Source organism: Hemiscyllium ocellatum, chromosome 43, assembly GCF_020745735.1.
Source record: "Hemiscyllium ocellatum isolate sHemOce1 chromosome 43, sHemOce1.pat.X.cur, whole genome shotgun sequence".
In the NCBI taxonomy this organism is placed as follows: Eukaryota; Metazoa; Chordata; class Chondrichthyes; order Orectolobiformes; family Hemiscylliidae; genus Hemiscyllium; species Hemiscyllium ocellatum.
In genome coordinates this window covers 26,731,961-26,754,853 of record NC_083443.1, presented here as the reverse complement: position 1 = coordinate 26,754,853, position 22,893 = coordinate 26,731,961, and the positions used below count along the sequence as shown (strand labels likewise).

Sequence of the window (22,893 nt, the reverse complement as noted above, 5' to 3'; positions counted from 1 at the left end):
GGGTCGGTGTGGACTTGTTGGGCCGAAGGGCCTGTTTCCACACTGTAAATCTAATCTAAAGTCTAATCTAAGTCTAATCTAGTCTAATCTAGAGTCAATGTTTATAAATAGAACTAAGAAAATTGTGGTTCTAAGAGTGTAGAAACAGGTCCTTCAGCCCACCACATCATTAAAATTTAATATCAATTTCAGTCCCCCGAAAGGTCCTCAGATTAATCCAGTATCTGAAACAAAGGCTACAAAGAGGTCTGCTTCTGCCTCCCTTCTGCAAAAGGAGCACAGGAACCAGGGGCTGGAGTAGATATGGTCCCATTGGACCTGCTCCTTTTATCCCTCAATTCCCAAAGGCACCAAAAGTCAATCTACCTCAGCCTTACTTAGTCATGACACACTCACAGCCCTCTGGTATAGAACCTTCCAAAAGAATCACAACTCGGAAGGTAAAAATCTCTCAAATTCTTGGTGCTAAGTGACCACCTGCTTCCCTTGTTACAGATTCCCCAGCCAAAGTAACCACCTCAAAAGGTCATACCCTGTCATGTTCATTCATAATCATGAATATTTCAATGAGATTATCTCACATTCTTCTAAATTCCAGAGAGAGAATGTATTCAATTTACTCAGTGCCTCAGAGCAACCCTCTCATCCAAGGATCTGTTGACATTTCACTGCACTGCCTCCAGTCAAATGTATCATTCCTTAGATATAAAGTCCAATATTTCAGGTATGTTCTCACTAAAGCAACTTATATTGAGGCAAAACTTCTTTAAGTGTGAACTCCAAACCTCTTACAATAAAGAATTGTGACTGAAATCCATCACTTCTCAATCCCAGGCCAGCTTGCTATCACAGACTCTCAACAGGCACCCTGTTTGAGTATGGGACAACTTGCCATGGTCTCGGTTTTGGCTCACTATCCCATGACAACTACAAAGTTTCCACTGCCTGATCTTGGAGACCTCAAAATTCCCCATTCTCCGAATATTGATAATATCTTGGAATTAAAGAATGGACGCATGGGTGGGGAATCTGAAGGAAGAGAAGAAACCAGGAGATCACTTTTTAAATTTCAATATCAATTTGACTGTTGTGTCAAAGGTTTCAACTTTATTTTCATTACTGGCAGGAAGAAGAGGTTATTAGAAGCTCAAAAAGGTAGGATAGAGAGTACTGGAAAATGGTAAAGGCACTATCACCTTCAGATAATCACAGCATGTGGCACTCAGTTGTTGGAACTGAGAGGGGACAGAAAGTCAAGCTCTTAACCCCAACAAACCCACCTTAGGGCAGTTACCCAAACCACTCCAAACTGCATGGACTCAGTCTTGGGATACTCCTCAAAACTTAATGCAATAGCACCCAAAGCTATATTTACAAACCATGCAATTTCTGCAATAAATACACTCACTTCTGATCAACTGTGACACATACAATTGCAATCCTAATTTATGTTGAGGGCTAAAGGAAAATCGATCTTCAAAAATGTCTCCAAGTCAGTCACTCAAGAAAAACATGGAACATTTTGTTGCTGAGCACTCAACTCATGGACAATTGGGTTCTAAGTTGGTAGAGGCACAGATACATGGAGGGATAGCTCCTTGGAGCTGCTCCCAGTCTGCTCCAAATTCCACTGAAGATATCACATCTGTCTACAGGGCCCGAGCGGCTTAAAGGAAATTATTGGGCCATTGCTGATGCACCAATAGAAGCAAAAAAAATAGACCATAATTGTCATTTCCTGTGTCTGATACGGTTAAAAGGTACTCATTGTACTTGACCTTGGTATTTTATATATAGCATACATATGAATATAAACATACCATTTAAAAATGAAATTTCAGGGGTTGTAAAATAAAAAGCAACTGACTTTAACCAAACATATTCCAGCTCAACTTTTATTTCATAAAAATTCAATAAAGGAGACTAAGTAATGTTGCCATAACGTTTCACATTGATAAAGCGAAATAGGCAATCAAACGTTACCTTTTAACATGGCTGCTTCAACACTATAGCATACTAATTAAAAGTCCTTTTCCAGAAGTAGCATGAGTTAGTTTGAGAATTTTTGTCCAATTCCTTTCACAAAACTCCAGTGAAATGACAATTGCACTTCCATAATCCAAAAAAATGGACACTTTATTTTTATTTTTATTGTTCTGGCTCATTCCCAGTAAAAAAGGTAATACTGCTACCAAACAGAATCCTCCTCCCATGCAAAGTTGAAGTTGCCTTTCCTCTTAAATTGGCATTCTTGTGAATAGTTTTGATGAGTGCAGGACAAAAAAGAAACTTTGACAAAATGGGTCTTTTTTTCTCAGCAATACTTAAGCTCCCTAAGCCCAGTGACTACATGCAATTTTCTTTCAGTTCAGTATAATTGAAACTAGAACTCTATAAAACATGCACTTATACAAAGGGGCACAAAATTGGATTACCTTAGTCATAGTCAGTAACTAGGAGAAAGTGAGGACTGCAGATGCTGGAAATCAGAGCTGAAATGTGTGATGCTAGAAAAGCACAGGTGGTCATCCAAAAGAGCAGGAGAATCAATGTTTCAGCCATAAGCCCTGATGAAGGGCTTATGGCCAAAACGTTGATGCTCCTGTTCCTCAGATGCTGCCTGATCTCCTGTACTTTTCCAGTACCACACTTTTTGACCCATAATCAGAAACTACAATTGCAAACTACAAATTTATACACCAATTCTTAGAAGGTATTTGGTAAGGAGCCCAAATCGAAGGGCACAGATCGAAGATTGGACGAACCAGGAAACAGACAGCAAGCCCAAATGGGCAATTCCCTGTTTGGTAAAGTGTTAGAAGTGGCATGCCGCAAGGATCAGTGTTGGGCCTTGACATTTTACAATTTATGACTTGGATGGAGAGACAGAAGGTACGCTTTCTAAATTCGCTGACAGCACAAATGTAACTGAGTGGCCAAAGATCTGACAAATGGAGTATCAAGTGGGAAATATGAAATTCCCCATTTTTGTTGAAGAAAGTTATGAAAGCAAATTTATCTATATAGTGTGAGATTGCAGAACTCTGAGATACAGAGGGATCTGTGGGTCCTACAGCATGAATCACAAAACGTTAGCATGCACTTAAGTAAGAACAGCAAATAATTAGAATTGTTTATTGTTACAGGAATTAAACATAAAAGCAGGAGGTTACACTTCAACTCGACAGAGCGTTGTGGAGTCTACATTGGGAGTACCTTGTACAACGATGCATTGGAAGCAGTTCAGAGAAGGTTTACCAATACCCGCAGGGGGTAAGATTTTCTTATAAGAAATGGTTGGACAGGCTAGGCTTGTATCTGCTGGAATTTAGGAAAGTAAGAGTCAACTTTGATTAAAATTTGAAAAGTTCTCTTGGCAGGATACACATAGAGTCAATGGTGGTTCTTGTAAGACGAACCAGAACTCAGATTCACTGTTTCAAAATACGAAACACTGTTCTCAGACAGATATGAAGTGCATTTGTTTTCCCTCACAGTGTGTCTCAAATCTTTGAAACACTCTTCCTTGGAAAGGCACAGGAAGCAGAGTTTTTGAATCTTTTTAAGGCAGAGTTAGATAATGTAGATTCTAAATAAGGTCAGGGAGTGAAAGGTTACCTTGGACGGTTGGGAATGTGGAGTAATAATTCAACCTTTATCATCTCATGGAACAGCAGAGAAGATTCAAGAGGCCTAATCATGCGCCTAATTCTTACATTTGTAATTGCAAAGTCCCAAGTTCAGAAATCAGCCTGGAACTTTGTCACCTTTTGCAATAAATTTGGGAAAAGCCCTTCAATCTCATTCTCCATTCAAAGTCAGAAAACATGCTGGCTCAAAAGCACATCGAACCTCCAATTATAAATTCAAACAGGGCCTTTGGCCCAGTTAGTGATCACTGGCGCACACCCTCCACTTGAGCAAGGAGACCGTGACCAAGGAATCAAAGCCACAATCAGCTAAAGCAGGAAGCAAACCATCGCTGGGTATACAAAGTTAAAAATCCCACAACACCAGGTTATAGTCCAACAGGTTTATTTGGAGACACTAGCTTTCAGAGCACTGCTCCTTCATCAGGTGATTGTGGAGAATAAAGATTGCAAGACACAGAATTTATAGGAAAAGTGATGTAACTGAAATTATATATTGAAATTATATATCTTTTTACACCCCAGTCCAACACTGTGTCGTCAAATCATTGCTGGGTATGATTGCGAGAAAGCAGTGCATGGACAAAAGGATGAGTTTAATCACATTTATCCCAATGTCCTGTTCCGTAAGATGATGACTGTCAGCAAGCATGAAACAATTGCGAAGTCCAGTCTCAAAAGACCAAGACCTTGGCAATGTTAGTAATAAGCTTAATCTTTCTGTAAATGATATACAGTATGTTTTTGTGTGTTTGTTATAAATTGTATTTTTCTGCTGCATTGAAGAACAAAAGGCTCAGTTATCTGGACAGCTTGTTGAAAATGCAGTGCGATGCCAACAGAATGGCCTCATTTCTTGCACCGACTGAAGTTACCATGGAGGTACCTTATCGGCCTCTCCTCTGGCCTAAGATATTATAATGCTCAGGCTAAACCACCACCAGATGATGAGAGCGCACAGCCCTATAGACTAGTAAGACTATGGCAACTTTACTGAACAATAAGTAAATTAATTTTTTTTAAAAGTAGCAATCAATCACCTCTCTCAAATCCCAGCTGCGATAGCTTAACACGTTCTATTTCTAATTGGGACATCGTTGTACTTCATAAACAGCAATTTTCATTGTTCCCCATTATATCTTTCGTTTTGTGGCTCTTTATTATGGAGAGACAACAGACAGTGACTCTCCGGTTAAAGTCACCACTCAGTCACCTTTCTCTCTAATGAGGAACAGCCTTATGATCCTCTGGGACATACAACTTTACCTTTACGCCTGCATAGAGTTTGGGTTCAAGACAGACTGAAAATGTGTTGCTGGTTAAAGCACAGCAGGTCAGGCAGCATCCAAGGAACAGGAAATTCGACGTTTCGGGCCAGAGCCCTTCATCTCTGGCCCGAAACGTCGAATTTCCTGTTCCTTGGATGCTGCCTGACCTGCTGTGCTTTAACCAACAACACATTTTCAGCTGTGATCTCCAGCATCTGCAGACCTCACTTTTTACTTCAAGACAGACTGGTCAAGGAGAGGTCACGGTCAAGAATTGTCTTTAGTTTTGGGATTCTTTATGGCACTGTTTATTACATTGTAAGACAAAATACAACAACAGATTAGGGAAATCAGGCTCCAAATTCGACCAACTATTGCTGGTCAGTCTATTCAACATGCTTCTTTGCTCATGTGTCTAATATTCACATGGCTGGACTTCAGACTTTGGTTTAATTCTCGGTATTTTCTACTTCTTCCTTATCTCTGCCCAAACAGTGCTATTTAAGCCCACTGAAGAATGATTCCTTGGCATCATTGCCAGGTTGCTTTAGGGTCCTAAAGCCCTTATGCAACATTGGTATTCAAGGGATGGCTGGTGAACTTGCTCTTAAAATGCAACAATCCTGTGGTCACCACTCTGGTATTTACTACTCTACACAATGCGTCAGATGGGGAATTTCAGTATTACAAAGAGACGATGATGATATATGTACTTTGAGATATTGAAAGGTCTTGGAAGCTATAGTAGCTCCATAACAGTATTCAATTGTTCAGTGTTTGACAATGAGAGACTATTTACTATTGATGCTCATAATGCACAGTTAGACAAGCCTGGGTTAGAGAAAATTAAACAAAGCTGTAGAAAGAGCAGGAAGCCAAAGCTGAAACATGAGATAGACATTTTAAAAGTAGTGAATAAATCCCAGTCATACATAGAAATTAGTCTCATCTCAAAATAATTCTAAGATACAAAGCATACAACCTGCAAATTTGCTGCGCTGGTCCTTCTCAGTAAATGGCATTGCAAATAGATGTTTCCAATATTTTACACCAAAGTAACATTTCAAATAAAATGATGATGAGTGAAACCAAAATTCAACTTAAACAAGAAAGCTCCTTTGAACAATACTGGCGATATTTAGAAAGCAAGCAATAATGGCACATTCTTTCTTGGGAGTTGGCCTTACTTAGAGACAAATCCATTTCCAAAAATAAAAGTACAATACCCTTTATTGTACAGAGTTACACCATTTCACAAGGTACTTACGCAGACATGCAGATTTGCAAATGATGGCAAATCAAATGAACCCCCAGCTGACTGCATGTAGAATCCCAATGAATAGTTTCGGGGGCAGTAATTATGTGAAGGTGCCAACATTGGACTTAGTCCAACTGGTTCTTTTGAAATCAGAAGCTTATGCAGTTTGTTGGAAAAATCCATCATGATCACCAATGCCCAGCCTACATGTGACTCCAGACCCACAGTTGACACTTAATTGCCCTCAGAACAATTAGGGATGGGCAATAAATACTGACCCAGCTAGACACGCCCTCATCTTGCATATGAATAACCAAAAAAAATGATTGTTCTGTGAACCTGTTAATATCTCCTCAAATTTAGAGAGTTGGAGACAAATTCTTATCGGGCTTCACAGCACAGGTGCTGAGCAGATGTTTCATTCAGCAGATTCAAGAATTGGGGTCACAAAAATCAGCATAAGGTCATTCCAATTGAGGACTCAGATGAAAAATTCCTTCACTTAGGGAAGTTGCAAATCTTTGGCACACCGCAGAACAGAGCACTATTGATATCAATCTTTGGACTGAATTCATCAAGCACAAGATCTAAAGAGTTTTGGGCACTTGAACAATCAAGGGAGTACGGCACAGATTTGAAGCAAAACACCCAAATTTAGTAAGCAAAAAAAACCCTAAAGAACTGCAGATGCTGGAAATCAGAAACAACAGAAATTGCTGGAAAAGCTCAGCAGGTCCAGCAGCGTCTGTGGAGAGAAAGCAAAATTAGCAAATTTGGGTCCAGTGACCCTTCCTCAGGTCACTCCTGACAGCTGCCAGACCTGCTGAGTTTATCCAGCAATTTGTTTTTGTGTCAAAATTTAGCCATGATTGGCAAAGCAGGCTGGAGGAGATCGTGTAGCTTAATTTTGCTTCAATTTCTCATGTTGACCATCAGGAAAAAGTACAAATCAAGGGGTTCCCCAGAATAGCAGGACAAAAGGATTGAAAATAACAGTTCCTTGTGTGCACAGTGCCAGTGAGTTGAAATATCTCATCGACTTTTCAAATTTTTTTAAGAGTGTTTGCAGGGAGAATGATTGTGCCAAGTGCCTGTGAAGTGTGTGTTACTTTCCCAACAACTGAGCTCATCATCTTTTGATCTCAAGCCTTGGGTACTACAGGCTGTGGGGACAGTCACAGGACTCAATGCCAGTCACTTATAGCCACTTGGTCAACATTCTCTCTAATACCTCGATCAGGAGACTGCTTTGGATAGACCCTGTACCAAACAAAAAAAAAAGTTACATTTTTGATGCATCCAACAATTGACTTTCTGCCGAAATGCACAACAGACCTTAGTATTTGGTCCAGTTGAAAAGTGTGTCACTGGAAAAGCACAGCAGTCAGGTATCATCCAGGAACAAATACTACCTTCTTGATAAATAAAAACAAAAAAGAAATGTTGTTTACCGAAATGCTGCTTGTGGGATCTTGTTATGTACGAGATAACTACCTTGCCAAAACACAGGCAATCACTCTAGGAGAAGTACTCACAAGTGTTTCTAAACAAAGCAGCAAGAAGCTCCAAAATTGTGCCAATATTTCGCTTTCAGATGAAACCGCTACTTCGTCACTTCAAAACCAACACTTTTACACCCTCGATATTGACCCAGAAGGTCACGTCTTCTCTCACACAGGAGCTGCTGAATCGAATCTGGAGATCCACAAGGTTGGTTTCTCTTTTACAAATGAACTACTCGCCACACTAACCTCCAACCGACACGAAAAATTACTACAAGTTACTCGTGCACAAACCAAGCTAGCTGAAAGATGTGCAACTGAGCAGTCATCATGGGGACACGGAAAATGACAGGTCAATGCAGAGCTGGGGGCAGAGAGCTTTGTTTTGTTCAAAGTTTGAGGGAAGATTTGTAGCTCGGGAGCTCGTTGTTGTGGTTCTGTTCGCCGAGCTGGGAATTTGTGTTGCAGATGTTTCGTCTCCTGTCTAGGTGGCATCCTCAGTGCTTTGGAGCCTCCTGTGAAGCGCTTCTGTGATGTTTCCTCCGGCATTTATAGTGGTTTGTATCTGCCGCCTCCAGTTGTCAGTTCCAGCTGTCCGTTGCAATGGTCAGTATATTGGGTCCAGGTCGACGTGCTTATTGATTGAATCTGTGGATGAGTGACATGCCTCCAGGAATTCCCTGGCTGTTCTCTGTTTAGCTTGTCCTATAATAGTAGTGTTGTCCCAGTCAAAATCATGTTGCTTGTCATCTGCATGTGTGGCTACTAAGGATAGCTGGTCGTGTTGTTTCGTGGCTAGTTGGTGTTCATGGATGCAGACCATGAGCTGTCTTCCCGTTTGTCCTATGTAGCGTTTTGTGCAGTCCTTGCATGGGATTTTGTATACAGGAAGGTATACAGGAAAGCCACGCACACAGACCAAGTCTTGAACTACGAAAGCAACCACCCCAACACACACAAAAGAAGAAGTTGCATCAAGACACTGTTCAAAAGGGCCACAGCACATTGCAGTACACCAGAACTGCAAAAAGAGGAAGAAGAACACCTAGACAATGTATTCGCCAAAAATGGATACCCGCGCAATTTCATCAACAGATGCCTAAGGGAAAGACAAAGGAACGAGGACATGCCACAACCCAAAGGACTAGCCACACTACCATACATCAGGAGTATTTCCAAACTGACAGCCAGACTACTGTGACCACTAGGACTCATAACAGCACACAAACCAACAGCCACTCTCAGACAACAACTCACCAGGATGAAGGACCCAATACCCAGCATGAGCAAAACCAATGTAGTGTACAAAATCCCATGCAAGGACTGCACAAAACACCACACAGAACAACCAGGAAGCTGCTAGACAGCTAACGATCCGCATCCACGAACACCAACTAGCCACGAAACAACACGACCAGCTATCCTTAGTAGCCACACATGCAGATGACAAGCAACATGAATTCGACAGGGACAACACTACTATTATAGGACAAACCAAACCGAGAACAGCCAGGGAATTCCTAGAGGCATGTCACTCATCCACAGATTCAATCAATAAGCACATCGACCTGGACCCAATATACCGACCACTGCAACGGACAGCTGGAACTGATAACTGGAAGCGGCAGATTCAAACCACTATAAACCAGTATAAACATCACAGAAGCGCTTCACAGGAGGCTCTCAAGCACTGAGGATGTCACCTAGACAGGGAACGAAACGTCTGCATCACAAATTCCCAGCTCGGCAAACAGAACCACAAGAGCTTTGTTTTGTTTCTAATATATCAGCCACAACATGGGAATTTTTAAAACAAGAGTGCAAAACTGTAGGTTTAATGACAGTTCAAAATGTGTTGTTATAACACATATCCGGGATAGGGTGGGCTTCAAATCAGGCCTGCTGGCTCAGAGGCAGGGACTTTATCACTGTGCTCCAACAGCACAAGCCAACAGTACCAACATAAGCTAACCACATGTAATTAACGAGTACCGTAGGAGATGAAGTGTCAAAAAGTAGTACAAAAAAGGTTACATTCATTGAACATTTAGTACGAGTAAAAAAATTAATAAATCATTTCTCTGAATTAGCAGAATAAAGGTTATTTTAGAACACTGTACAGTTGCAGATTCTATTTATCAGAACAGGCTACAAAGAATAAACTCAAACTGTATCCGTTGGCAGGAGGGTCAGCATTTAACAGCCACATGTTGAGAAATGCGAGTAGTTATGGTCTCGAATGCATTGTGTGAAAGGCCATTCAAAGCAAATTAAATACTAACTTTCTGAAGGGGATTGAGTATCTATTTGGAAAAGGAAAGAATGGGTGATTGGGGCCAATAGGACAGGTTCTTTCAAAAAGAAGAATTGGGCTGAATGGCCCCCACCTGCAGTGTATAGTCCCAGGATTCTATAAAAGGAAGAGTACTTGATCTTGGAAGAAACTTGCAGGATTTCACTCTTTTCCAAGGAATGGCTAATGGAAAAGGTGAAAAGCAAAAGTGAATTGAGAAAACAAGACCAAAAGATAAAGTAGCATATAGAAAGATAAATAATCTATTGGGCAGAGTGGGAGGAGAGAGAAACACACACATTCAAAAAAAAATCATGAATTGAAGATTCCAAAATATGACCATGGAAACCACAATACAGGCCTGAATGTTAAAGTTAATAATTTTAAAAAGTTTAATAAATGAAGACTAATAATGGGAACTTTGAGGTCAAAACAGATTTAATTACTACAATACCTTGTAGTTTTTCAATATCCCTGTGCTAATTTATTTTTAATAATTTCACCCATGCATTAAAACAAGTCTGGAGTTGGACAGTTTCTATTTACCTGATAATTCATTAATGGCCCTGGCGTGTTTATTAGGCATTCTCTCCTGTGAAAAGAAACGCTAGTATCTATGAAATACCACAACTCTGCCCCATAACTGCAAGCAGCATGGCTCTGGAAGAGGAAAGACTTGAAAAGAAAGTTGGGGGGAGATAAGAAACCAACAGCCCTTCATTATCTCACTGTTACAGCACACTGCAGGTGCCATTTACTACAAAGTGTATCGCCAATGGTTTACAAAAGATGCACAGTGAGCAATAAGCCCCAGCATCCTGCTAACTGTGGAGTATTCCACTTATCCAACAAACCAGAGTTTACCTCAAGCATTCTAAATGCAACTAGGAGAAAGCGAGGACTGCAGATGCTGGAGATTAGAGTCGAGAGTGTGGTGCTGGAAAGCACAGCAAGTCAGGCAGCATCCAAGGAGCAGGAGAATCAATGTTTCAGGACAAGAGCCTTTCATCAGGAATCATTCTACATGCAACCTTGTTACATATGTTGAGTGTTTCGAATACTCCACAGGTTTACCGTGAGCACAGCTTTAATTATTAATACCACAGGTTTAACTTCCTGGTTCTCTTGCATTTGATTTTCTTTTTCTTTCTTTGCTGGTCAGAGCCATTGAGATGTGCAAGACAGAAACAGACCCTTCAGTCAACTTGTCCATGCCGACCAGATATCCTAAATTAATCTAGTCCCATTTTCCAGCGCCTGGCCCATATCTCTCTAAACCCTTCCTATTCATATAACCATCCAGATGGGTTTTAAATGTTGCAATTGTACCAGACTCCACCACTTCCTCTGGCAGCTCATTCCACACATGCACCACCCTCTGCATGAAAAGGTTGCTCTTTAGGTCTCTTTTATGTCTTTCCCCTCTCACCCTAAACCTATGCCCTCTAGTTCTGGACTCCCGCCACACCAGGAAAAAGACTTTGTCTATTTATCCTATCCATGTCCCTCGTGATTTTATAAACCTCTATGAGGTCACCCCTGGTCTTAAGAATATCACATAAACTTAAATTTAATATAAATGAGTAAGAAAGATACATGACCTAGCAAATCTAACTTGATGCACACAAAGATAAATAGTGGATTTCCAAATCATCACTCTTTTCAAGGGCTTTAAAAGATGAAGATGCTTTTGTCTCAGAGGACCACGGGCTGCTGTCTCATTAAAAGAGACACAACTGATGGTGAGGTTAATCTGAGGGTCACCACGCCTTACGGGAGAGGTGAGGTTGGGCATTGTACCTCAATGCCATACTTCTGTGAGGTAAAAGAAAAACACCCTCAATATCCAACCAAATGTGATTGGGTCAAAATAAAGGACTATTCACAAATAACAATCAAGCCCTCATTTTCTTTTTCTCAAAAATCTCTCAGACATAAACTTATCAAGCACCAAAGAAAATGACCTGAACATTCATGTGATGCACAGTATTTTCTGTCACCATCCTAGCTATATGCCCATCTATGTACCTTAACGGCATATTGCTGCTAACACAACAGTTACTGTTAGGGAAAACTAAACAAAGTGTTTACAGAAATTCTAAATCCTCCTGTGACCAAGCACTATGTTGCAGGAGGGCAGATATGCTACATCAGCAGGACCAAAAATTTCCAAAGTGCATATAGCTGGAATGTAAAATAGTAGCAGATTCTGGGCTGTGTACAGATCTGCTGATGGGTGGAGTTTTAACTGTCTCAGATCCCCAGGGCAGCACAGTGGCTAGCATTGCTGCCTCACAGTGCCAGGGACCTGGGTTTGATTCCATCCTCAGACAACCGTCTGCGTCGGTTTCTGCCGGGTGCTCTGCGGTCTCCCACAGTCCAAAGATGTGTGGGTTCGGTGGATTAGCCATGAGAAATGCAGGGTTACAGACATAGAACATCCCACCCAGATCTATCCTTCGAAGGGTCAGTGTGGACTCGATGGGCTGAATGGCCTGCTTCCACACTGTTGGGATTCTATATTGCCGGGCCCATTCACATGAAGAGTTAAGATCAGACAGTTGACAGGGAGCAAGAGAGATTTAAGTGAGAGAGAGGGAACATAGTAGACATGATGCATACATAATCAACACAAGATCTCAGTGTACCGTCAGTCACTTCAAACTCAGAGCTACCATTAACGACATAGACGCACAAATTATTAATGATATTAACTAATGTCAGCATGGCTGGTACATAAAATGGAAAGTTAAATTAAAACCATATATTTGCAGACAGTAGCAGATATCAGGAAGTGATTTTGTTGCTATAATTTAATCCCAAGTTTCAAATGCTGGTTAAACCCCCAAGTTCAACTGTGCTCGTAATTCAGGATGCAAGTTTAAAGCCCTCAATTAATTACTGCCTTGAAGTTACTGCCAAGACACATCCATAACAGGAATCAGTAGCTACTTCTCCAAATCTACCCTGAGGGGACCTGGACCTTATTTTTAGCCCAAAAATAGTGAGAAATTTGAGGTGCAACTTTTCAGGAGTTTCAAAAGCTTTAGAATGCAAGAAAAAAGCTCAGAATTTCAATTCATTCCCTTCCGTTATTGTGTATAAGTAGCACTGGACAATAAAATTCTTCGTTTCAGAACAGAAAGCAAGTTAGAATTTATTTCGGCCTTTCAGCACTACATTTGTCACAAGCCCTGGCCAAGGGAGATTTACTGCAGTTCTGAAGGTGGCTCGCTGGACTCAAAACGTCATCACTGCTTTCTCTGCCAGAGCTGAGTTTTTCCAGCATTTTCTTTTTTTGTTTAAGATTTACTGCACCTTTCAACAGGGGGGAAAAAGAAAAGCAGTTTTGCCAGGTTATAAAATGCTGCAGTCATTACCCACAGCCATTTAATTAAATACTAGCACAGCCAGACTTGTGTCAAACACCTACATTTATTCCCCTTGTAATATAGGGCCAATTTAGAAAGCTACATAAATAAAATAACAGCTGATTTTCCCAAGTCAAATTACAAAATGCCTCACTTGTGCTAAAGCCGCTTCGTAAATTAGCATTCAAGAAATCCACTTTAATAAGCCAAGGATATTTTAGAATGCACATAAATGCACAGAGCTGTCAGTGAAGGACACTTGCCCAGTCCTTCCATCTTACATACAAGCACATTAACAAACAGAAGTGGAAGCAGTGATTAGCACAGCAAACTGCACTGTTCAACATCAATTGTCATACAATAATTACCTTATGTCCCACATCTTAATTGGAGAAGGCAGCCAACTACAGGACTTCTGCTTTTTCCATCTCAGTTATATAATAAGATTTCAAAACATAGCACTCCACATTGAATGAGTACAGATTAAAAAGGTCATCACAATGAAATCCTTGTCTCTCCCAAAATGTTGCATGATCCTGTTGTGTTTCCGACATTTTCTGCATTCACTCCATATCCAAAACAGGTTGTTAAAGAACATTATAACAGAGAGCTTGCTAGAGCCCCTTCCATTAATATAATTTGAAGCAGAAACCATTCTCAACCTTAGTGGATGGTGGGCACTCAGTGCTTGAAGACTGTCAGGATAGGGGTCAGAGTTCTGGATATTAAAAGAAATTAAGGAATAGAGCAGGGACATACAATGAATTCATTAAGCGAAGGAGGTTGGTCAGAACATCGAATGTCTTACTCCAACCCCGGTGCATTGATTATTATAAAAGCTATAAACTGAATGTCTTCAAAGCGCAATCGTTGCACTATTCCACACGGACACACTTACCATTATAATTTTGATGATCAAATTTCACATATAGATTTGATCCATTGTGATTCCAATCTGTGTAGAATTGTACTATTGCTGTTTCATAAAAGTAAACTCAAATCTATATTATGCCTTTTAGAACACCCCAATGCACTCCATAAGCAATACTTCGAAGGATGTTCACTATTGTTATCAGAACACCACACACATACTGTAGCGTGGTGGTCACAAATGACCAATTCACCACGTCTGGATCCATTGGTTCAGGTATCAATGTCACTTGCACCTTGCTGTCTTCAAGACAAAGCGAACTTTTATAGATAGATGTCTAAAAGACAATAGGTTTAGCAATGCAATGCTCTTTGAGCACTGCGTTGAATTCACCACTCTTCAGAATTGCGTCTTTAAGTTTCTCTCAGTCCATGTGAGGGTCACCACATCAATGGTGAACCAAACCAATTCTCAGTGAAGAGCTAAAACCTCAAGAGACAACGGCTGCTCATAGGCAGAGGTTCCTATGGGAAAACAACTTTTATTGCCATTGAGTACACAGGAGACAATGGGAAACCAGTTCAATATATTCTTTTCTCCAGTTGTATTGCTCACTGAAGTTAAAAATGGAAAACTTAAAGAGCAACTGATGAGGAAAGTGCAAGCCCACGCAGTGTGAAGCAAACAGCAAAAGAACTGTCCTGAACCTAGTTGTTGCTGAATATTTCGGGAGTAGACAAGCAGTAGACTGGAGGACCACAGCAAGCCAGGCAGCAGATTTCTGGTGTCCTGCCTCAATGAATGATACTAAGTTTTGCAGACTAAATGTTGCTGAATTAGAGTCACTTTTCAAAAGGACATATTCTTCATAAACACAAAAAGTGTTTTCACCTGCAGTGAAGTGAACCAATCAAACACTCTTCTGGGGAGATTTCAGAGAGGTATTTGCTGGGATGGATAGTGTGGATCTGATTCTGTTCATAGAAACTCTATACTGTCCATACAGGGACTGCAGCGACGGTTCACCAGACTGATTCCTGGGATGGCAGGTTTGTCATACAGGAAGAGACTGGACTAAGTGGGCCTGTATTCACTGAAGTTACGTTCTTCCCTCTCCCTTCACCCATCACTTAAGGGCCAGCATCATCCCCAAGCATTAACTTTGTTTCCTTTGCCACTGTTACTACCTTGTCTGCTGAGTATTCCCAGTAACAACCTCTCTTGTACTTGAAAAATAAGTGTTGTGCAGGGCAGCAGCTAAAGAGCAGGATTGTTGGGCTGGGGACGCTCAGGAAATCAGATGAGGTGGATAGCAAAGAGATATTACCAAAATAATGGGTGGAAAAGCCTCCTTTTATATTAAAAACACTGGGTTGAGAGTGTGGTGCTGGAAAAGCACAGCAGGTCAGGAAGCATCTGAGGAGCAGGAGAGTCGACATTTCAGGCAAAAGCATTGAGTGCCCACTCAGCCTCAGTGAGATAGGACAGTCATACCTGGCAATTAACACAAAGCAGCATGCTGCAGCAAAATCTTTAATAGGTACAGCCTGACACACCAGCTACAGTTTGCTGGGGATACTATTGCATGCAAGTCACTACAGTTAACAGACCTACACAGTCAATTGACTTAAACGAGGTGCCGGTAACAGCATCTTCAATGTAACAATTTTACCAGCAGGTAGAATCAATTCCACACAAAACTTCCTGGAAAATATTGTATTCTTGTAGTACCCTCAAATATCAGCCCAAACTTTGGAAGTTTTACACAAAAAACAAACAAGTAGTGAAGCAATAGAATAAATTAAGAACTGCAGAAATTGGAAAGAAACAAAAACAGAAATTGCAGGAAAACCTCAGCAGGTCTGGCAGCATCTGTGGAAAGGGAAACAGAATTGATGTTTCAGGTTCAGTGACCTTTATTCAGAATTTCAGTTAAGTATGTTCTCTCTCTGCAGGTACTGCCAGACGTATTGGTTGTCCCGCAGATTCTGATTACATGTCTGTTTTCTTTCAAAATACAAATTTCCACATTCTATTCGCTTCAATATTTGAAACAAAAATAGAAGTTGCTGGAGAAATTTAGCAGATCTGGCTGCATCTGCAGAGAGAGGGGAACAAAGAGTCTTCCTCCCATACAAAATCAGCTTTCTGTTGTTCTCTCTCCACAAATTCTGCCAGATCTACTGAGTTTCTCCAGCAGTTTTTGCTTTGATTGCAGGTGTTCAGTTTTTTGCAGGTCTTCAGTTTTAATTATATACACAAACTGCAAGGACAGAAATATGTCATATTAGAATTGATCTTTCCTCATATTACAGTTGATTAGTCTCTGCATCTTCTCTGTAATACTATATTCTGTGTTCTGTTCCATTAGTCTGATGTATTTACATATAAGGTATGATTTGTCCGGTTGCACACAAAACAATACTTTTCTCTTCTCTGCCAAGAAACTGCAGGGATTGTGAACACAGCCCAGTCCATCATCCAAGCCAACCGTCCATCCAGTGACTCCATCCACACTCCCTGCTGCCTCAACAAGGCAACCAAAGATCCCACCCACCCCAGTTATAATCTCTTCTGTCAGACAGAAGGTACAAAAGCTTAAACACACATACTAATAGATTCAAGAACAGCTTCTTCCCCGTTGTTATTAGACTTCTGAATGGACCTCTCAAATTTAAATGTTGATCTCGCTCTCTGTGCGCCTTCACTGCAGCCATAACACTCTATTCCTCACTCTGATCTATGACCCAAATGCACTTATGATCTGTCTGTACTGCACGCAAAACAAACTTTTCACCATATCTCGGCACACATGACATTAATAAATTTTAGGCGAAATGACTTAGAGACAGAAATCTGCAGGTGCTGGAATCCAAAGTAGGCAGGCAGGAGGCTGGAACAACACAGCAAATCAGGCAGCATCGGGAGATGGAGAAGTCAACCTTTTATGGTGTAACCCAAAATGCTGCTGTGTTCTTCCAGCCTCCTCCTTGTCTACCCTAAATCAAATGATTTGCCAGCCACCACTGCACGCTTCAATTGCAAATGTATTCTCATGTCAAATATCTTTCAGCTTTTGGTTGGACCATGGCCTGCACTTAATCCTGAACCAACACCACTGTGAACTTCCTAAAATGGCTGTGGAAGTTTGCTGTGCACAGATTAGCTGTCAGGTTTACAACAGCGATTCCAGTTTAAGTAGTAGTTCATTGTGAAGCATTTGAGTGCATCCGGAGGTTGAGAAAGGCGCCATATAAATGCAAAATGTTGTTTCTTTTTAAAAAAAAGGGGTTCTACTCCCTCACCTTTGGAAACCTCAGATGCCTTTTGTAAACATCTCATAATTCAAGATTTCAGCTGGAAATTATGAGACATACTTTTTTGCACCTCTTGCAGCGGACAAAAGAATTGTGTCTTCCGAATAGATCACCATACCCCTTTTCGCCTTTCTACAACAGTTACTTAACCATACTTTATGTAATCTGCCCACTACAATTGTTACTTTATTACCAGACATATCACAACCGACACTAAAATTGCATCAGTAATCGCAACAGCGCTGACATCTATTGCCATACTTTTTTTTCTTAATAAACAAACCAACTCTTTTAAAATATAGCGTGAATGGTCATGGTTTCTGTCTTGAAACAGGTACGGAAACCCCCGAGTTAAGCATCCTCCTAAATCCTATGATCAACTTATTTCACCAAAAAAAAACCCCAAGGACAGGCACTCTGAGCAGACACGGGGTGCCCGGCAGTTGCTACTGGGATCTCTTTTGGGGGGGGGGGGGGGAGGATGTCGTTCAAATTTATAGCTGCCTTGATATCAAGATGCTGACCCTGTGGGTCACTTGTAAATACCATCCCCTCAGCTTCCAATGCCCATTCAACAGGGGGGGAGGGAGGTGAGAGTCGTTAGAGGTATTTTCTCCCCCATAACATGCACACAAGGTGCCCACCCCCAACCCAGTTTTGTTATCGATGCTGATGGGGGAGCGGGAGGTAACGATACATTTCAGGGAAAAATTGCACAGCGTTGCTCAGCGGCTTGTTTATTATTTGCGAAGGAGCCAGGGAGAAACTTACAAGGCTCTCATTGTGTCAATTACACCCAGAACGTAAGGGGACACCAACTCCCCCCTTACCTTTGAAATCTGTAAACTACAAAACGTGAGATACTTGACACGGCAGCCTGAGATGATTCAAAAAGTTGTAGACATCTGATATTCTAAAAAGAAAAATCCCCTTCACCCCATATGTGCTGAGCTCAGCTGCAGATTCAATTTCTACTTTAAAAAAAAACTTGAGAAACACCGACTGTTTTGTAAACTCGAGTTAAAAGTCAATCTTGAGTGGATACAATATGCTACAATGTAACGCGGCCCTAGCTGATACAGTAACCCGAGAGAGAGAGAGAAAGAAGCCAGTTCAACAGGAGCATTTTAGCTCATTAACTTTTCTCTTTCGCCGGCCTTTCAGCGTACCTGCCCTCGCCCCGGAGCTCTCGTTCAGCAGCGGAAGGTAGGGAGGGTTTGTTCAGACCACCGAGGCTGATGTCTCTGCGCTGTGTTTCCACCCTCCCCCCTGGAGCTGGTCTCTGTTGTATTAAAAGCCAACAAAACGCCGCCTCCCTCGCCGGGCTCAGAGAGACGCCATGGCCGGAGAATTGCTACATTGAACCCAGACGTGGAGCCAACCATTCCAGAAACCCAATGCTTGTGGGGGAGTGTGTGTGTGGGTGGCTGGTTGGGGGAAACATGTGACGGTGAACTTTTACCCAGCGAGGGCAGGGCAGCCTGAATGGCTGTGTGTTTTAACTGCAGGAGGCAGCCACATGAACGGGGTAAGTGACATTTGCAGCTCGTTTAGTCTCCCCGCCCCTCCTCCTTCCTCCACCTCCCCCCCCCCCCCTCCACATGGCAGCTGGTGGTCGAGTCCGGATTGAAAGCTCACGAATGTGTATCAGAATGCTGCAGGAGCTGACACTGTCAGAGCCCGGGAGGGCTAGCCAAGGCGTGGGGCTGCGTTATTCGGGGGGGTTTAAAACAGCATAGGTCTATTTCTGAAAACAAAATGATGTTGGAGATCACAGCGGGTGAGGTTGACCCGCTGCGAGCTCCAGCATTTTTTTTGTTTTCAGTTTATATTCCAGCATCTGCAGTAATTTGTTCATATACTGTCTGTTTCTCTCTCTGTCACTCCTGCTGTGAAACAGCACTGGGTTTAATTCTGTGTTTCTCCTGGTTCGAAATAGCACTGGGTCTATTTCTCTCTCTCTCTCTTTATCCTGGTGTGAAACAGATTTGGATGTATTTCTCTCTCTCTCTCCCTCCCTGTCCTGGTGTGAAACAGATTTGAATCTATTTCTCTCTCTGTCCTGGTGTGAAACAGCAGTGGGTTTATTTCTCCCTCTCTCTCTGTCCTGATGTGAAACTGATTCCTGAAGAAGGGCTTATGCCCGAAACGTCGAATTTCCTGTTCCTTGGATGCTGCCTGACATGCTGCGCTTTTCCAGCAACACATTTTCAGCTCTATTTCTCTCTCTGTCCTGGTGTGAAACAAATTTGGGTCTATTTCTCTCTCTGTCCTGGTGTGAAACAGCAGTGGGTTTATTTCTCTCTCTCTGTCCTGGTGTGAAACAGCACTGGAGCTATTCCCCTCTCCCTCTCTGTCCTGGTTTGAAACAGCATTGGGCGGGTTGTTGTCTTTCGTTGTTGGGGAGTGCCATCATTCAACACCAAAGAGAAATAATGAGCGATTTGTCTTGTGGGACTGGGTGCCTCGTCTTTTTCACGAATGAAGTTGCCAATAGTGAAGGAGCGTAGGCGATCAGCGCCGTAATTTCGAGGGTGCATCTCAAACACCACTCTATTTTGCTGTAACTTTTCTCTCTGCCCTACCCCGGGCGGGTTTCCATGTCTCTCTCTCTCGTCAGCCGCCTCCTCCTCCTCGGGCCTGCCGATTCCCGAAGGTGGGCGCCTGGAAACGCTCAACCTCGGCTGATGGTCCGAGTGCAGTCCCGGGGGAGTGCACCACTGTCCATCCTTTGAGAAGCATGTCTGACCTCTAAATGACATGGCAGACATCCCGTGCTGCCACTGGATATAAAGAGTGGGGTAGCTCTAGGCCATCGTTTGCTTGATCATTTATCTCGCTGATGTGGGATCTTGCTGTTTCCAAATCCGCCTGGTCCCCATAACTAAGAGCAGGCGAAGGCTGATCTCCTATCTCCAAGCTGAAAATGTGTGGCTGGAAAAGCGCAGCAGGTCAGGCAGCATCCAAGGAACAGGAAATTCGATGTTTCGGGCATAAGCCCTTCCTGGAGATCAGAGCTGAAAATGTGTTGCTGGAAAAGCGCAGCAGGTCAGGCTTATGCCCGAAACGTCGAATTTCCTGTTCCTTGGATGCTGCCTGACCTGCTGCACTTTTCCAGCAACACATTTTCAGCTCTGATCTCCAGCATCTGCAGACCTCACTTTCTCCTCCTATCTCCCAAGCCACGTTTCTGCTTACTCTCCATGTCCCATCATGCATTTAATATTCTTATTAAAAATGTATCAATCTCTTCTTTAATATCAAAGACCCAGCCTTCTGTGATAGTGAATTTCACAGGCAGACCACCCTCTGAGTGAAGAAATATTTTCTCATCTCAATCCGAAATGGTCTGCCTGTGTCCTTGGCTCGCACCAGGAGAAACACCCTCCCCACATCTAGTCTGTCTAGCCCTGTTAGAATCAGATGCTGTACCTTGTATAATATTGAGCAAAAAAGATTGAACTCCCTACCTAACAGGATTGTGGGAGGGGGAATTCAAGAAGGTGACCTCTTAATGTTAACTAGACTTGATTCCTGATGAAGGGCTTATGCTCGAAACGTCGAATTCCCTATTCCTGAGATGCTGCCTAACCTGCTGTGCTTTAACCAGCAACACATTTTCAGTTGGGAGTTGGAAGCCAACCCAACCCGCACGTCATGTCTGCATCAATGCAACACCTTCCTCGATCACATGTTGCCCATTTTCGTTTAGTCAGGGCATGACCTCTGCAGAACCCAAATCACCAAAAGAGAAAATGGGAAAACTCTGGTCACGGACTTCCTCCTTGATGCCTTGTGAACTGAAAATAAAGCAGACCGTTTTCACGAGATGTGACAGAGTAACTAACTACCTAGCTTCGCACAAGCATCGCGAAACTCTGTGTCAGAACCTGCGGCTTTCTGCAGAGTTGGGATCTCCAGAGCAGTTGCCAGCTGTTCACCCCATTGCACTGTTGCATTCCATTTACTTTCAATTTACCATTCAGTACCTTTCCATTGCAGAATAAAAAAAAGGCTTGCACTTGTGTAGAACTGTCCATGATCATTGGATGCCCCACAGCCAGTGATGCATTTTAAAGGTTTTGGAGATATATCAGCCAATTAATGCACAGCAGGACCCCACAAACAGAACCTGATTTTGAGATAAACAGCAGTGTTGGAGGAACATCTGGGAAGGTTCTTTGACCCAAAAGCATTGACTCTGCTTCTTCCTCCCTGCAGGTGCTGAGTTCCTCCAGCATTTTCTGTTTTGCCTGGTTGTGGGTATGTTCGCCGTGCTGGCAAGTTGATTTGCAGACATTTCATCTCCTGTCTAGGAGTCATCTTCATCGCTTTGGAGCCTCCCATGAAGGGGTCTGTAGTGTGTCTTCTGGAATATGTTTGATTCCATCCTGCTACTTCAGGTTGTCCATTATAATGGCTGGTATATTGGGTCCAGGTCAATGTGGTTGTTGATGGAGTCCGTAGATTAATGTTATGCTTCTAGAAATTTTCTGGCTGTCCGCTCTGTGGCTTGTCCTATGATCATTGTGTTGCCCCAGTCAAATTTGTGGTCCCTGTCATCTTTGTGTGCGGCCACTAAGGATGACTGGTCGTGGCCAAATAAATTCCAGAAGACGCAATACAGCAATGCTTCACAGTTGGCTCCAAAGAAATGAAGATGTCACCTGTACAGGGGCCGAACATTTGCAAATCAACTTCTCAGCTTGGCGAACATACCCATAACCATGACAACCAACACCAAAGCTACTAACCTTCACGCAAACCTTGAACTTTCTGTTTTTATTGCAGTTCTCCAGCATTGGCAGTATTATATTTTTATCTGTGTATGAGATAGTGGTTGAAGGATAAGTATTTTCCAGGGCATGGGAAAAGCCTCCCCTTTGTGTTTTCAGAAAGTGATCTGCAAGATCTTCAATTAAGGCAGGCCCACCTGATAGAATAAGAATTATATCTTTTCACTTTACCAAACTGGCATTCAATATGTTTTTTTTAAAATACTGCAATCTTTGTTATTGATTGATACAACAACAACTTGTATTTCTGTAGCATCTTTGGTGAGTGTGGTGGGGGTGGGTGCCCCACTTTGCCCAAGTCTTGGGAGGAGCACTGTAGGCTCAGACTTGCTGGGTCGCCGCCATCTTGGATCTCCGTCTCTGTAGCATCTTAACTTGAGTGCAATGTTCTTCTGTGCTTCACAGAAACATGTTACTGTTTGCCAGTCAGTATTTGACACTAAACTTTGGAAAAGCGTACTCAAACAGATGACAAGGAGGGGTTTAAAGGAGCAAAGCAAGCCAGCGAGGCTTAAGAAGGACTTAAGCAGAGCTTAAGATATTGTCAGTCAAATGCATGGCCAGCAA

General features: G+C 42.2%; 1 long non-coding RNA gene across 1 annotated transcript in view; it reads right to left on the bottom strand.

Moving 5' to 3' along the window:
- Positions 1–18,913, bottom strand: part of LOC132835036 (uncharacterized) — a 428,224-nt gene extending 409,311 nt beyond the window's left edge. Inside the window, exon 1 of the long non-coding RNA XR_009647266.1 lies at positions 18,700–18,913. This is a non-coding gene — a long non-coding RNA (uncharacterized LOC132835036). The remainder of the gene's footprint in view (positions 1–18,699) is intronic.
- Between the last annotated feature and the right edge of the window lie 3,980 nt (positions 18,914–22,893).